This window comes from Ochlerotatus camptorhynchus, unplaced genomic scaffold (genome assembly GCF_037179485.1).
Source record: "Ochlerotatus camptorhynchus isolate MF236.1 unplaced genomic scaffold, CSIRO-AGI_Acam_v1.1 ptg000307l, whole genome shotgun sequence".
NCBI lineage: Eukaryota > Metazoa > Arthropoda > Insecta > Diptera > Culicidae > Ochlerotatus > Ochlerotatus camptorhynchus.
Window position 1 is genome coordinate 1,135,939 of NW_027040795.1, and position 17,518 is coordinate 1,153,456.

General features: G+C 37.8%; 1 protein-coding gene across 1 annotated transcript in view; it reads left to right on the top strand.

Annotated features, from left to right (window-relative positions):
- LOC135707277 (protein I'm not dead yet-like) overlaps nt 1–17,518 on the top strand; it is a 53,771-nt gene that overhangs the window by 20,991 nt on the left and 15,262 nt on the right. The gene's annotated exons all lie outside the window — the stretch shown is intronic.

Consider the following 17,518-nt stretch of genomic DNA (forward strand, 5'->3'; position numbering starts at 1 on the left):
TGTATTGATATCCATCACCAAAAATACATCTCATAGTGATCAATTTTACCCCGGTGATCTATTTGCCCCCAGACTACTGTAGTTATCTATGGGACAAGAGATATGGTAAATGTCCACAGTTCATACAATTTCCAATAAAAATATGCACTAAAAACATTTAACTGAGTAGAACCCCCAAAACAGTCCATGTAGTTAATGAAGAGCCCCTATTTAATTATTATTGTTTATAAATCCAAAAACAATATCTAGCCCTGATTTGCATCGTGACACATAAGGATTTTCGGTAACTATAAACTCTGCATGTGGGCAAGATTTCATAAATTAAAAACAGAGCACTTCACTTCATTTCAGCACTAAATTTAGTACATTTAATTTTATGCGACACTATTTTTTGAATTAAAACAGAAAGTGTCCATCTTTCCCTCACTGCCCTCAAGATGCATCATTAGCGCAAAACCGTCCATTTGTTGCAAACTATTTCGCCTCCCCGCAGCAAAATTTAGGTGAGCATTGCTTAGTGGGTGAAGACAGCAAAATCTGCATCAGTAAGAATAAAAACAATAAACTTCACCACTGAAACAGAACGCGGACTGCGGCAGGCAGAGAGAAAAAAAAAACTTTTTTTCTCTCTCTCTTTGTCGTGTCTCCGTATCCGTACATAATAACCAGTAAAATCTTGCTAAACTCAGTCAATCAGTGATTCAAGCCACCTGAAACTCGAGCGGCACTCACTCAGTGCCCGAGTTTCCTCGGTATCGGCTTGGATTTGTGCATTTCATAGAATGAACGGATAAAGGCGTAAACCTAAAGGGCACTCTTTCGCTCTTCTCTTGAAGCGGTAGGTGACTGATGAACAGAGACAGTTTTGGTTTGTAGTTCTCTCCCGTGGAGATTATTGTCGGTTTCAAATCGCGGCTTCGCTCATCAATCAGCAACATTGTATTTAGGTTGCCAGTCACGCTATTTTCATACCTGAATTTGGTATTTATAAGCTATTTTCTCACAGTGTTCACTCGGCTGTCGACAAAAGCAGGCCACTCTCGATGTGTGCTACGCGATCGTCTGTTTTCTCGGCAGCAACCATTGTGTGGTCCTCCTCATTGTTCTTCATCAGTAGTTCTTTCGGTCGATGCGTCGTCGACTTTGGAAAGCAACCGTTTCGTCATGAGTGTGTGAGTGCTGACCACGTTTTGCGTCCATTGCTGCAATGGACGCGCTCTGACCCTCGTTGGCGTACAACAATTTGCCATACAATGAAACTACTGGAAGCGGCTCCAGTTCTGATGAAGGAGGCTTTTTGGATAGCGGAAGATAAAGTGTTTATTGTGTTGTACCTTTTGACTATAATTTTAAGATGTATTGTATAGTGACCAAGAATCCTCGGCTCTGTAAAGTTAATTCGGTTGAGCCTTATCAAATAAATTAATAAACAAAAAAAAGCTATTTTCTCCTGCTCGGGTAATGTTTCTTTAAATGTATCTTCTGGTGTAATTACCGGTGGGCACCAAATCGTCTAGCTCAAACCTTTGTAGGGGCAAGAGGTTGGACCATCATCTTCTCGAAGAGGGCTACGGCAAGCTAATAGACTTTCCATGCCTGCTGTGGAACGATCTTCAAAAAGTGCTTTGCGATGATGCTGGAAACTAGAGAGAGACCGCTCCTCTCTTATCCTAGACCCTCTCTAGTGGAAACAGTCGTCATACTGAGTAAAGGCCGGCGCACAATAGATACGTTTGCGGGTTTTTTGACAGATAATGCATGGGCTAACTGTCAAAAAACCCGAAAACGTATCTATTGTGCGCCGGCCTTAACAATGAACAGTTCTCTGCATTTTCTGGACAACTTTGACTATCCCCTTCACTGAACCAAAACATCATCCTTTGATCGAATTATTATTGCTTCACCCAAGCCCTATTACTTTTTAGTTCATCATCTGTTGAAACTACATTTATCATCCTAATCTAGGATGATTTTATTTCGATTTTTGAGAGCATAGATGGACGTAAATCAAATGAAAATAATAGGTTAACTAAATACTATTCATATTTATATAAAGTGATAGTTATAGCATTGTCTGTTGAAATAAGGTATTATTTTAAGTATTAAAATGCTTTATTTTAACATACTTAATAATTATAAATACACCCAACTGCACAGCAAAAAAAATAATTTTGATATCACGTCAAAGTGGATGCACTACAATCATGTCGAAAATATGGTGTAATATTACTTGCTAAAAAGGACAAAATTATCATTAATACAATGCATGAACTGACATTACGCTGCTTTTACTGCATTTGTTTATTTATGTGGTCATAAAAATTACATGAAATTTTCGACATGATTGTAGTGCATCCACTTTGATGTGATATCAAAATTATTTTTTTGCTGTGTGGGAGATGTAAGATTCGCTTAAAATTATGTGAGATTCATCATCAGAGGATGCTAGTTGAGACCGCATGAACCGAGGATGCGATGTACCTAAACAGCAAAAAAATAATTTTAATATCACATCAAAGTGGATGCACTTCATCGTGTCGAAAATATTGTGTAATTTTACTTGCGAAAAAAGGCAAAATTATCATTAATACAGTGTTTGAACTGACATTACGTTGCTTTTACTGCATTTGTTTGTTTGTGTTGCCATAAAAATTACATGAGATTTTCGACCTGACTGAAGTGAATCCTCTTGGATGTAATATTTAAATTTATTTTTTGCTGTGTAGCTGCGGTCCAATGCAAGAAAATTGGAGACCGAAAAATGTGGAATGTTGCGGTTATCAGACCTGTGCTTTCTCCTGCTCTCTCCATGCTTCTGAAATCGGATAGTCTAAAAGCAAACACGAAGCACTCATTTCCTCTCATACTCGACTTCGTATGCTTTTTCTGCTGGAGAGATTCGAGGCCAGTGTGTGTGTCGTTCTACAATGTTATAAATAAAAAGCTTACTGGTATAGTCAAAAACGTAGATAGAACACGAAATAAAAAATAAAATAAAAAAAAACTATTACATCGCCTGCAAGGTCAACTTCTAGCATGTTCATTAACAGGAGATGATAGGAAAAGGAACTAACATTCATTGTAATAAATTTTTGGTTTGCGTGTAGAGTCGATCAAACGCTGTTCACGATCGCCTTCGATCCAGTTGCGCTCTTCGCTCCGCTCCCGCAGGCCGTGGTTCCCGTCGTTATCGTTGATCTTGATTACCGAGCACCGATCCCGTCTGCAGTGAAGGAAACTCTAGGAAACTGTCCATGACACCCTCCCGCGTCCGAACGGCCTCGTTGTAGAGTAATTTTCGTTGCTACCGTTTCTGCATCTCCTGCCGGGAACGTTCCTCGGCTTCCAGAGTTCGGTTTTTTTTACGAAATTGGTTCAGAAAACTTCTTTCTGTGCACAATTATGTGACGAACAACTACCTACACTGCACTGTGGTGTAATTATCTTAAATTGAAACCATATTAACTAATTTGATATAAACCGAAGTATGAACTAATCTAAAACATATCCATCGTTGAACAGCCTACAGAAACTCAAAATTCAATTTGAAAAATTAAAGTCGCTGTCGACTTTTTGCATTTTCAATAACATTTTTCATACACCAACAGTTCATTAGGAAAAAGAATGATTTTCGCTATGGAGCTTCGATTATACATTTATGTCTCAGATTTGAGACTATTTGGTTTGGTACATTCCGGAAAAAATCTTTAATTCATACAAGTTTCATGTCCATTATCCTCTACTCTAAAAATGATTTTCACTTTATGCTAGAATCGTTTTCACTTGTCGCTGGTTTCATTCGAAAACAAGAAATTGGCACTTTTTAACGCATCGTATGACGAATCATTCGATATATGGCAGGTATTTTCTAACAGTGTTGGTGGCTTGACTCGTTAAAGAACAGTTGTAAATACTTTGACAGATCGATATCCAGGTATCACATTTTTTTTCCTTGATTTGTTTTCCGGGCTGAGCACCAATGCTACCGACGCCAGAGAGGCAGCACTCACACCTGGACCCTACCTATCGACCCATCAACTTATGAACCAAAGACCAACGGTTTTACTTCCCTTCCGAAGGAAGGCGTGATCAGAGATGTTATGCCTCAGACTATTCCGGCGGCACCGACTGGGATTGAAGCCAGCCCTGCTGGGGTGAGAGGTAATCACGCTTACCACTACACTACTTGCGCGGCGCCGCTAGGTATAACACTTTAAATCCCAAAAAAGTTTCAACTTTTGAGAGTCAAGTTCAATGTTATGTGCCTCAAGCATACCAAAATAAGGTATCTTATCTAATTAAGATATTCATATTGACTAACCTTTATAGACTGTTCCAGAAAGTATAAGCACACTTTCAAAATAACAAAAAAGTCATGTTTTTTTTTAGTTTTAATAATTTTATTTGGAAAATCATATATGTATTTGTATTTCAAATGATATTTTATTCTTGTTTAATCAACATATTTAATCATAGCCAAGACTCCTAACTTTTCCTCGAACATGACCCATTAGCTTCTGCACAGTGGTACTTCCCACCATTTTGACCACTTTTGGCCAATCTTTTTTGAATTTTTGGATGTCGTCCGCTGGTTTTATTAATTTTCGAAGCTTTGCTTTGGTTAAAGCCCAAAAAGTCTCGATTGGTCGTGCCTCCGGGCAGTTCGGCGAATTCATGTCTTTCGTCACGAAACATACATTTTGACTTTTGTACCATTCTAAAGTGTCCTTAACGTATTTCTGAGTGTTCTTCGTCTCCGTTGTGATGTACGGACTGGATGTTTTTCCACACTCGCATATTGCCTGCCAAACCATAACCTTCTTACCGAATTTTTCGGTAAAAATTGCCTTCTCCGTTTCGGGGATGTCCTTGCCTTCGCTTACAGTATAAAATTGTGGTCCGGGAAGCGTTTTGTAATCTAGTTTCACGTACGTTTCGTCGTCCATTATTATACACCCAGAATTTCGTCACAATAACGAATCGTAGAGCTTGCGGGCCCGTGGTTTCACGGACGCGGCCTGTTTTGGGTTCCTTTTGGGTTTTTTTCTGCTTCCGGTATGTTTTTAGCCCAAGTCTTTCTTTGGCACGCATGACGTTACTCGACGAGGTCCCTAGTTTTTTCGCAACATCCCGAACGGAAGTCGCTGGTTTTCGTTTGTAGGCATCCCTGATCTTTTTATCGATATCCGGACTTACAGAACCGGATTTCCGGCCACTCTTCGGCGCATCTTCAAACGTACACTGTTCTCTATATTTTTTAATCGCAGTTCGTACCGCTCCGACGCAGTTCGTACCGCACCTTCTTCCTAGACCAATTTTCTCAAGGAGAGTCCGCTCACAGTGCACCATTTGTGCACGATACTTTTTCGTTGTTCCGGAGTAAGACCACGCATTTTGACAGGAAACACAAAACTGAGCACTTTTTTGATGCTATGTCATTCAGAAATGAGCAAACAAAAGGACGCAGCCAAAACATGTTGAAATATTTCATTATATTCAAAGTGACCGTTAAAATAAGGTGTGCTTATACTTTCTGGAACAGTCTATAGTTATCTGTTCTTGCTAGGGGAAGTTAAGTCAAATAAAGTTTACCACTATACGAAGTCGATTATCTATAAAACGCTAGTTAGACTAGAAGTTCTATACGCCCATGGAACCACGATTATGCTCGTGGAGCACCATTTTTGCGTTTGCAAACGGAAGGTGTGCAGATGAAAGACAAAACGTGCATCGATGTAACTCATGCCACTCGAAAATTTGTTTTTCAGTATTATGAAATGATTAGATGCTATGATGGTATTTTGCATTTGTAAGTTACAAGAAGAGGCTGTTATGCATGTGCTTAATACATAAAACTTGTCAATTTAAGTTTCAGAGAGCCGCACCCAAGTAACCAACAAGTAAAGCTGATGCACGACTAATATCAAGTTTGGAAACCCAATATTAACCGTATATCGCAAAAAGGGCAGGTTTGGTTATTGCTTGGGCAATCAGCGATTTTATAATCGTCTCTCTGAATGCTAAATTTACAGTATATGTCAAATACATACTTTCAACGGCTTCTTGTAACTTACAAAACATAAAAACGTCATAATTTCGAAATACATTTTTGGGGGCTAATTAAGTTTTAGCCCAGCTGCTGCTGGGAGAACTACCCAACGTCCAAAACGCAAAAATTGAGCGACTAAAATGGGCTGGGCACGTCGCACAGTGGGGTTCTAGCTGGCCAAAAATATTTAACCACTCTAACTTGTCACATACATCTTATTATTCAAGGACAATAAAATTGTTTGGTCAAAAAAGGGTGGAGTCATGTTTTGGAGGAGGGGAGGGTCATGTAATAATTATGTTTTTTTTTTGAAAACTTATAAGTCGTTAAGTATTGTTCGGATTTATTTAGTTACCGGCAAAGGATGAAATGTTGGAAACTAATAATACTTTAAATAAAAAATATAAAAATACACTTACACTTGCAGTTAATAAAAAAGCACGAAAGACCAAACTTTGTTTACAAACTTGCCGAATTAGACATGTTGTAACTTTGTTCTGTTATGATCAATTGAGCTGAAATTTTGACACGGAACCACAAATATGCTGAATTTTCCATGAACAAAAGGCCAAACTTATTGAAATTCCTGGAGAAAATGGCGATATGGTTATAAATGTTTAAAATAATAGCGTTTTTGATATTCGAAATATTTCAAGATCCTTATATTAAATTATTTTTCGTATACGCAAAATTCACCATAGTTTGGCTCTGCATAAAAATATTAGCTTAATATAATAATAAAAAAAAACAAAATTACATAAAATTTGGTAAGTTTAGATGAAAATCCGCCTATGATGTTATTTTTTTGGCTGCAGGTGTAAAAATTTATAAGAAAATAAAATATTGAAGATTTTTTTTTAAGTTTTACAATAAGTCATTGTAAAATAAGTTCAGCTAAAAAAGAACAAGATATTTAAAATTTGATTTGGGATTTAAGGTGAAAGTCGATGGAATCCACATATGGCCGCTATTTTGTTTATTTTGCCTTGCCACTTCGAATTTTTGGCGGCACAGATCTCAGAAACTAAAAGGATTTCGTGTGCCAAATTATAATCACTCTTTCGCTGAACTGCAGCATACATGTCATAACAATTTCATGCACGGAAACTTTATAGTTTCTGAGATTTGAGGCGCCAAAAAATTCAAAGTGGTAAGGCAAAATAAACAAAATAGTGGCTATTTTTGGATTCCATCAACTTTCACCTTAGGAAAAGAATTATATTACACCGAGTATTACACAGCAACAAAATATTTAACAATTCAAAAACAAAAACAAAACAACAAGTAAAAAACAAATGAAATTAAAAACAAAAAATACCTCATTCCGCATGTGAAAATACATTTCTTGTTCATTAGAAACGTCTATTTCATGTTTCTTCCATCTCTTATTTTCCAGCCGATCTTCGTTTTCTTGCATGAAGTCCTCTGAGAGTAACATTTGCAATATTTCTGTCATCAAAACCCTTGACTTTTTTCGCGGGATTTTTATTAAGCCTAAAAGAATATTTATTTACTTTCACGTATGGAGGCGAACCAGCCCAAGGCTGAAAGCCTCCTTAATAAAGCTAAATAATAATAATAATACTTTCACGTATCATCAGAACTAAGCAGCAGTCTATTCAGTACATCCATGTTGTATAGCTTCTTCTGACAACTGCCCTATTGGTAGCAGTGCATGTTCTATAACTGTGGATTAAAATTTTACGCAGAATCGGAGTCATCGGATACCATGTATACAGTCGAACGTATGTCTCCGCTGTTTCTTGAGTAAATGTTTCAAACTTTTCCGTATAAGTTTTAAACTCACTAGCTAGTGTCTCCAATATAACTTTAAGCTGGTAGACCAAATTAAAATCAAACATGTTAGTTGAGCAGCGGTTTCCGGATCAGCAAAGAATCTTATACTAGTGTTGCCATTCGAATTCCCAAAGCCTGGTTTTGGAAAATCCACAAGGAGTCCCAATTTCTTTCTGAAATTTTCTTGAACGTGTGTTTTTTTTTTTCTTTGACGATTTGCTTTTCATTGCCAGTTAACCGCCATTTTTTGATCGGCAACTTGTGAGAAAGATGTAAAATTGTCTCGAAAATACGAATCCTGGCTGGAAAAATGGATAATCCGAATTTAAGAGAATCTGTGTTAATTTCCTCCAAGATTATTGAATTCCTTTGAACTTGCACCACATACATAACATTTCATCGTTGATGTCGTTTCAGCTGCTGCATTACACACTTTCCCATCAACCATAGTGAGCATAAAAGTATGTCTAATAGTGAACTGCTTGCCATTTAATATAACTTTTGTTGACCGTAGCGAATTAATTGCATTTTTAATATATCTGATCTCTTCATTAATTAGCTCAGATGATTCCTTGATAAACTTAATGTGGATTGGGCAACAGTAGCGAGGTGAAGATGGAGTTGGGTTTTGCCAAACTATGTTTGCATTGGATCCACAAACTATTCTCAACTGTGGAACACGCTCGTATCAGAATCCATATCCACACGCACCTGATGGAATTATGAAACAAGAAAAATATACCTGAAAGGCAACACCCCCCCCCTTCCCGCTCCCAAAACAAGGCCTTGACCACCGTATAATGAATAAAAATGTCAATAACTGCATTTGTGTACTTTTTTTGATAAATTCACCTATATGGACACGCCATCTTCATTTTCAAATTTCTCGAAAGATCGCGAATAATCGCAGCAGATTTTTTGCTATAATCTTCTATACATATGTACATATAATGCCTCATATACGGCTTTACAGGATATTACAGGATAATTCAACTTTTTTATCACGATACATTTATTTTATAGTTCAAATAGCACTTGAAGACAAGATTTTCATAAACTGCTTCTACGAAGTCAAAACTATGTGAAATCAGCTGATGTCATGTGGAATACATATTGCAATACTTGCTTGATCACTATCCATTATTGCAAATTAATGTGATTATCCCAACAATAAGTAGAGACACGAAAACAATGGCACTACGGAACGATTTATTCTAACAAACCAACACGATTCAACAACAGGCAAGTTTGAACTGATGCCACAACGCGGTCAGTTTAGAAAAAAAAAATAATGAGTACAGGGCAATGTTACCCTATCTCTGAAGTATACAATGCATGCATTCATAATCTGTTTTGGCTTATTTTGAGAAATCGAATTTTGGCCAGCTTGCGTAGAACAAATACCCCTCCGTGCGTCGTTAGAATGTCAGATGATAGCCAGTGACAATGGTTCGACGCATCAGAACGGCGGACTGACGGCATGCAGCCATGTATCAACTAAGTATTACACGCTATGTCTGAAGGCACTTTTTTTTTTTGCAAATTCATGTACCTCAGTTTTTTCATCACAGGATTTAGAATGGATCTTAACAATCGAATCAGTGATGGTTTTAATATATTTCATCTTGGGTTTTTTGAGAAAAAGTATTTTGAACTATACTTAGTCGTTTATGAAGGCGTATATGGACCATTGACGATACAAAACTGTTACGGATCGAAATAAATACAACTGAATATGATTGTTGGAGATTAAGGTAGTCAAAATACTTCGTTTCAAAGGTACAGTATTTCCTCTTGGGTACCGTAAGATGTCGTAACTTTGTCGTGAACTCATAATGTTTTATTTGATAAAATAATTTACAATGGAGAGAATAAACTAAATTTACTATAATTATCAGTTCCATCTGTTTCATCCATTCTTATCAATGCTTACATAAATATCTAAAGAGAATGACAAAAAAAAAACTTGGAGCTGCCAAGATAAGGAGATTACTTCAAATGAGCACTACTATACGATATCACCACTTTCTATCAAGGTTTGGTCGTATCTGAAATTATTTTCCACTGCTTTATAGATACTCCATGTTTGGGAAAAATCATTATGAACAGCTTCGTTTGATTTTTCCGTGAACCAGGCTAAGACTTTTCCTGTACTCTTGCAAAAATCCATAATGTGATATTTTACAATATTGAATTTTGGGGCTACCGGAAGGTTTCGGTAGACCAACTTTCACAAAAAAGACCTATCCACTCATCCATGAATTCATCACCGAAACAATCCTAGCATCCATATTATCCAAAACCATTCATTAGCTGATGATCAAAATTGCATCCTTCCAAAACTACACGTTTGTCAAGCACCTACAATGGCGACCAGCGAATCCAAATTGCGCATGATGAGTCGCATTTGCAGCAGCCACAGAATTTGAAGCGTTATTGGGATCATTATTGGCCGCGTTGTCTTTCGTCATAGCTGATTTGAGACAGGGCTGGATAGTTTGACGGTCGATATGTCTCATACGTTTAGGCAATTTTAGCTTATGTAACATAACAAAAATATAGTGTAAAGTTATGTACATACTGACCTTATTAACACCCGGATTAAGATCTTTCTTAAAGCTGAGTAAATCTTCGTGAGAGTTTTTTTTTTACCATATTTACATCTCTTTGATGGACTTTCAGTAGGCCGATTTGACAGCACATCCCGCCCCTGCTGCCACCCTGCTCATGCCGTTGATAGCATTTCATAAAGGAAGTGTAAAAGAGAAAGAGATATTGCAACAAATTCTCTCTATCATACCTGTTTTCTAAGACATGGATGAGTGGGAGTTGATCCACCAACGACCCGATGAGACAGCTTATAGAAATTAAATACATTCAAATTCATATCCCTGTCCATTTGGTTTTTCCTAGATTTCGTTGAACTTCGATGAAATTCTTCAATTTTTTCTGATGTTCTTAGACCTTTTTTTAAGTTCTCAGAACGTCTCTGAGTCTTGTGAGTCGTAGAACTTATCAGAAGGACATTGAACTCCCCTGAAGCTCACAAAACGTCCCTGAAGTTGGCAGAATTTTCCTGAAGTTTATAGAGCTTCTCTTAAGATCGAAGCACATCTTGAAAGTTTGAAGAATTTTTCTGAACTGAGATCAATGAACTTCTCTGAAGGTTGTTAAACTTCTCTGATTCTTTTGAGGAACGTCTTTAACTTTTCTAAAATTCACTACAGTTCCCTATAGTTCACAGAATTTCCTAGAAAGTCACTGAGCCTTCCTGAAAGTTTCCATAGACAAAATATGGGAACTGCAATAAAGCTCAAGCAATTCTGTAGTAATTAAAAGTGAAGGCTACCTAAACTCACTAGGCAAGAGCAGCTAATATCATGTGAGTTTCGTTCCTGTATTATCGGCATTATCTGTTAACCGATTTTCAAACAACTTCGTCATGGGTTCCAAAAATCCAAACTAATTTTCTATCCCTCATGGTTGTAAATGCCACATTCGTCACCAGCTGAGTACGGGACACAAACATTTCAGATACCTACTAACTCCTTTATTGAGCTTTGATAAAAATCTTTCAACGAACGTCGCTACTAAAGTGGCGCGATTTTTTTTTTGACTGAATCGCTTTTTGAAGCACAGCAAGGGAACTCTCTATTTTCTTCGAGAGATTCAAAAAACACTCGAAACAGGCAGAAAATCAATGCCTACTGTGATTACGTGGCTGTCTTGGACTGTCCTGCTCGTTTATTTCTCTTTTACTCTTATGAGGGAAGAGACATTAAACAAGAAGTTGTTCTAGCAACAAATATTAATTGATTTTGCGCAAAGTCGACATAATCAATACGCATCTTGCTTGAGAGTCAAAGAGAACTCTTTAATGCCATTTGAATTAATTCAACCAACTTTTGAACCTGATTTAACTGCATGTGTTCAATTAGCAATAGTTTTGTATCGTCATTAGTCCAATATACGCCTGCGTTATCGGCGTTGTAAACTTCAAAACACCTTTTCTCCAAAAACTCAAGATGAAATATTTTCAAACCATCACAGAGTTGATTGTTAGGATCAATACTAACATCCTGTGAAGAAAAAACTAAGGTACATAAATGTTGCAAAAAAAGTGCCTTCAGACATAACGTGTATTACTTCACACCATCAAATCCGATAGATGTCCATAATAAATTCCTCTTCAAACATGGATTCCTGCTATAACAACACCATCTTGTTTAGAAAATATTATCCTTTGTGATAGTGGTATTAGTTTGCGTGGGAGTGCTAAGAGTTTCGACAAATGGACAATTGAATGTTTTTTTTCACAAAAGCAGACACGTGCTTTTGCGAAAGTAATCGAGATTTTGATCTTATAAGTAACAGCGGTATTATGTAGAAACAAATATTTTTAAATTTTCACCCAAATTGATTCCTGACCTGAAGATAATCCCTCTGATTGGTTTTGCTCAGCCTTTATTTGCTTTTTCTCTCCTTTCTATGTGCCCGTGAATTGATTATCATAGATGCTGTAGTGGTGTGAGTGTTCACTACCTGAAACATAGCTGCTAGGCTTCGTTTTCATTAGGTCTGATTAAGTCAAATATGTGTAACATGTAATACCGAAAAAAAACTGAAAATTAAAAAATAAGCGATCTCTATCTTACTGTAAATTTCAACCTTCTTCATTTTTTTAAGATTATCCTGTTTACCATCCAATATTGAGACCATCATTACATTTCTATTCAATTTGCCAATATTAACGACCAACCCCACCAGAACTCCCCTTTCCGCACAGAATATAATCATGCACCTAACCACCAAGTCCAATCGTTGATTGATTCAAAACCTCACTTTGTACACTTTGGATACATACGACTTATCCAAAAATTATTCCAGAACTCAGTCTTCAGGTATTTTTTTTTGATTTTGCATCCCTTTTGCTACCTTTTTCATATCAGCTAATGACCTTGACCAGTGCATCCAGAACTATACATTTGTTTTCTATTGTAGGTTCATTTACTTCCATTTTTTTTCTTGAAAAACAAAATAAGAGTGTTTTTCAACATTTATTATTCTGAATTTATAAATTGAACACAGTTTAGGCAGCTTTAAAAGCAATAAATGCATTTGTTTTAACACAATTTGGTTCAATTAAACTGGACAACACTGGATGCAATGAAAGATGATTCGTACACACACCTTCATTATGCGGTGTGTAACAAATGCGGTGAGGCATTCCATCAAATCTGTGAAAATGCAGAAAAATGTGTTAACTGTGGTGATTCTCATGGAGCATTCTTCAAAGGGTGCCCAGCATTCAAGAAAGAAGTAGCTATCACCAAAGTGAAAGTAGACAGAAATATTAACTTTTGGGAAGCTAGAAAAATAGTGGAAAGCGAAAATAAAATCACGTATTCAGATTCCATTAAAAGTGCATTAACCCAACAATTTGATGAGAAGATCAAACAATTAAATGAAGAAAAGAAATCCTACGCGGAAACACTAAGGTTAGATCTGCAGAAACAGTTCGAACAAAAAATGAAGGAGATGGAAAATAAGCTCGTGGAAATGCAAAACCAGTTTTAACAGGCTGTTAATGCCTACAGAGAAGAAAAATAAAAAAGAAAAACGGCAGAAAAGGAGCTCGAAATTCTCAAAGAGAATTATTCCAAACTGGAGAACACACTGAAACTCTACGGATACAAACCATCAGGAAAACACACCAGGAGCCAAGGCAATCCCATCAAATCTCCCCCAAGGAAAAAGAAAGGTAACGATAAGATGAAAAAATGTGAAACGGTTGAGTACGTTAACTCAGAATCGGATGTCAGCTCTCAAGAGGGTGGCGATGATGAGATGCAACCCTAAACCCAATAATCGTCGTCAAAACAACTAGAATGGATCCAACAGCAAACCGAAAATCAACCGATATTATTCAATGGAATTGTAATGGCGTCAGAAAACAAGACGCAGAATTACGGATATTGATTAATGAGTACAAGCCATCTCTAATCAGTCTACAAGAAACAAGAACAAACAGGTCAAACGAACACTCAATTCCTGGTTACGATACCTTATTCTGCCACCGTCCTTCAGGACAAGGTGGAGTTGCTATTGCAATCAAACATGGAATAAAATACTCAAGAATTCAACTTAACACAAGTCTTGAAGCAATAGCTATAAAAATCAACCTACCTCGAAAAATGACTCTCTGCAGCATATATGTGTCACCAAATCAGATAGTTAACAAAAAAGAACTTGACAACATAATTAACCTTATCCCCAAGCCATCAATTATATCGGGAGACTTCAACGCTCACCATAGTCTATGGGGATCAAATAGAGATGATTGCAGAGGAAAAATGATCGCCAAAATAATACAGGAACAAGAGCTTATGCTACTGAATGACGGCAGCTCAACTTTCATACAGCTTGAGCTTGATTGACCACCCACGGTTGCTACTCTGTTACTGCCAGATCAGCTGTAATTACACAGAGAACCAATAGACGATGCTTGGGACTAGCAATCATCCTCAATGTGTAAAAACTGGTGATCTTAAATTAGGCAATACCAGCGCCAGCCGCGCCCGAACACAGGTCAAGAAAGGAGTGGGAAGGATTGTGTTGACATGAAACTCGCTTTGATGGAAGCCAAGAACACCTCTGCACTTCCACGAGGAATCACTGGGATGTTGGATAAGAGGGTTGGGTTTGCAGCAGGGTTCGTTTTGGTAAACGATAAGCTGAATTGATGTCCTAACGATCATATAACGCGAAGGAGCTTGGGACTAAACCCACGGTCTTCTGCTCAGTAAGCAAAAACGTTTGCCACTAGGCAGACGAGCACCTTTTTAATCACCGAGTTGCTATTATTACCATGTAGTCATATTAACAAATAAAACGATTGACGAATCTTGAATGTGGATGGGCCTGAGATTAGACTCATGATGTTCTGTTCAGTAAGCAAAAACGGTTGCTCTAAGGCCACTGAGCCCCTCATATCACATAATACCGTTGCTCAAATTTGTGTATCCATTCAAACCCGGAACCAACGACAACAACGAGTTTCGCAAAATACACGATACACAAGCGATTTTACCATAAATCTCTTTGATATGTAAGGACCTGGGACCGCGTTTTTCTGCTCAGTAAGCAGGCCACTGTAACCGACGATCTTTCAAATCCGAAAACTAAAAACTACGAAAAAGTACTTAGGCCATCATTAAGTTCCACTTTCACGCGACGTTCAATGACATTTCTCCAGGATTACATCTAATCCACCTGAAATGACTAACGGATGGAAGACTTTGACTACCCAGCCATGCAATAGTCTCATTCTGTGCCTTATGGCAACTTGATGATTCTATTGCGCTCATCTTTTGGCACCACCCAGGGGAGACTTAGTCCTGTACCCAATGCTTAACTTATCTCCATTCCACTCAGCTACTCGCAATTTCTTGTGATATAGTGGGCGGAATATTATTATATGAGACAATTCAATGCAGACGTCTTTCCAAATTTGGCAGATAGACAGATAATCGATGAGTTACCACGATAGTTGCCATTCAACAACTCGACAACGTCCCATCGTCAACGCCTGCTATGAGAATTTCCCATTGCAGACACCAACGAAATGACGTCATCGAGCTATCGATCAACTACCCTGGTTATCGCCTGGTACCTTATAGCACGATGCTAGGAGGCGAACCGGAAGAATCGATGAGCTACCTCTCCCCCGACGGCAGCCCAACTTTCATACATTCGACAAACGCATCGACATGTATTGACCTTACTCTATGCTCAGCTGAAATTTCTAACATAATTAACTGGTCAATCCACGAGGACCAACACGGTAGTGACCACTTTCCAATTCTAATTGGTACCACCATATCTTCCAAAAGATCAAGACCAGCCAGGTGGAAAATGCACGAAGCAAACTGGAACATATTTGAAGCTAAGCTTGAAGAATCAATCAAATCACATCAATCATACACAATAGAAGAACGAACAGACGCAATTAAATCTGCAGCTTCATCAGCAATACCAAAAACATCTACTGAAGTCCGCCAAAAAACCGTTCCATGGTGGAACCAAAACATAGCAGAAACAATCAAACTTAGACGAAAAACACTTAGGTAAAAACAAAAATGTCACCCCGACGATCCTTCTTACCCAGATATACTAAACGAATTTCAAAAGGCCAGAAACAATGCAAGGAAAATCATTGAAGAAGAAAAACGGAAATCATGGGAACAATGTGCATCCTCAATAAATAAAGACACACCAATAAAAGACATCTGGAATAAAATTCGCGCCATATCAAAAAAAAAAAAAGTTCATCATTGGCCAGGACCTGGGCGATCGAAACAGATAAAGGCCCAAACGCAATGTGGACGGAAGCGGAACGGAAACGGAAAGTTTGACAGTTGTCACAAATGACATCAAGATGCCTAACCGAAGTCGATTTGGTTCCAACAAGTTTTCAATCCGACAACTTGGCTCACTCAGATCGGGCTTTTCCGCTGCCGTTGCCGTTCCGCTTCCGCTGTCATTGTAATTGGGCCTTAACGGTCCCATCACCAACCCCACCGACATTGCAAATCATCTAGCAATTCAACTACAGTACAACCATACATTCAGCACTCATACAATGGGAAACGCAGACAGCAAAGATACCACCCAAAACGGTGACCAGGACGTCACCATAATCGAGAATCAAGAAGTCCACACGGGATACCTAGAAGACCACAACTGGAAGCTCTTGCTTTTCCTCGTCATAGTGTCAATCCAGCTAATCATCGGTATCATCAACATACTAAGGAAACAATGGAAGCACTGCAAAGCAAAGCTGCCAAATCTGTAGCAGTCCTCAACGTTTAATTAAGGAAGACCCGACCATGACCAGATCCAAGAAGGCAACCGGAAATAGGTTAAGAAGTGATAAAGTCAAATACTAAATTTTAAGCTTTAAACTGTAATTTATCAAAAACGACCCGAATGACCAAATGGATAAAAGGTCGCTAATAAAGAACAACAACAACAACAACAACAACCTGTGTGTTGTTATTTTTTTAGATTGAGCTTTGATTCACGAGAAATCGTCAAATGAAGTGTTTGTTTACAAAAGCAATTACGCCCTAATCTCGAAGCTCTCCGGAAATGTTGTAAATGTTTGACATTATATGATCCAACTCTGAGATCAGAGTTGGCGATGGTGGACAGAACTTATTCGATGATAACGAGATTATCTTACGAGCATTGAATTAGGTTGACGAGTATTGATATGTTCACAAAATTTACTTGGAGAAGGTATAAAAATAATGATTCACAGGTTTAACCTTTGTCCAATCTCAAAATTAGAACAACACATCAGTTATTGATCCCAAAGTTGATTTATATGCCAAATATTAGACTGATAAACTGAGATTAGACATAGCCTAATTGCTTCAATTATAAAACGTAGAGGCTCCACAATTTATCTCAGGCTACTACTGCTGCCAGGAATCCCGTTGTGCAAGTTTATTATTGATATTTCTGTTGATAAACAAAAAGTGATAAACTGACACGAGTGGGTTGTAAAGATTATTCAGCTGTAACCTTTTACATACCACACTAGGACAACAACCGACGAATGCATATTAGCAACGCTCAGCTAGGGTTTTATCACCGTTGCACGTAGCA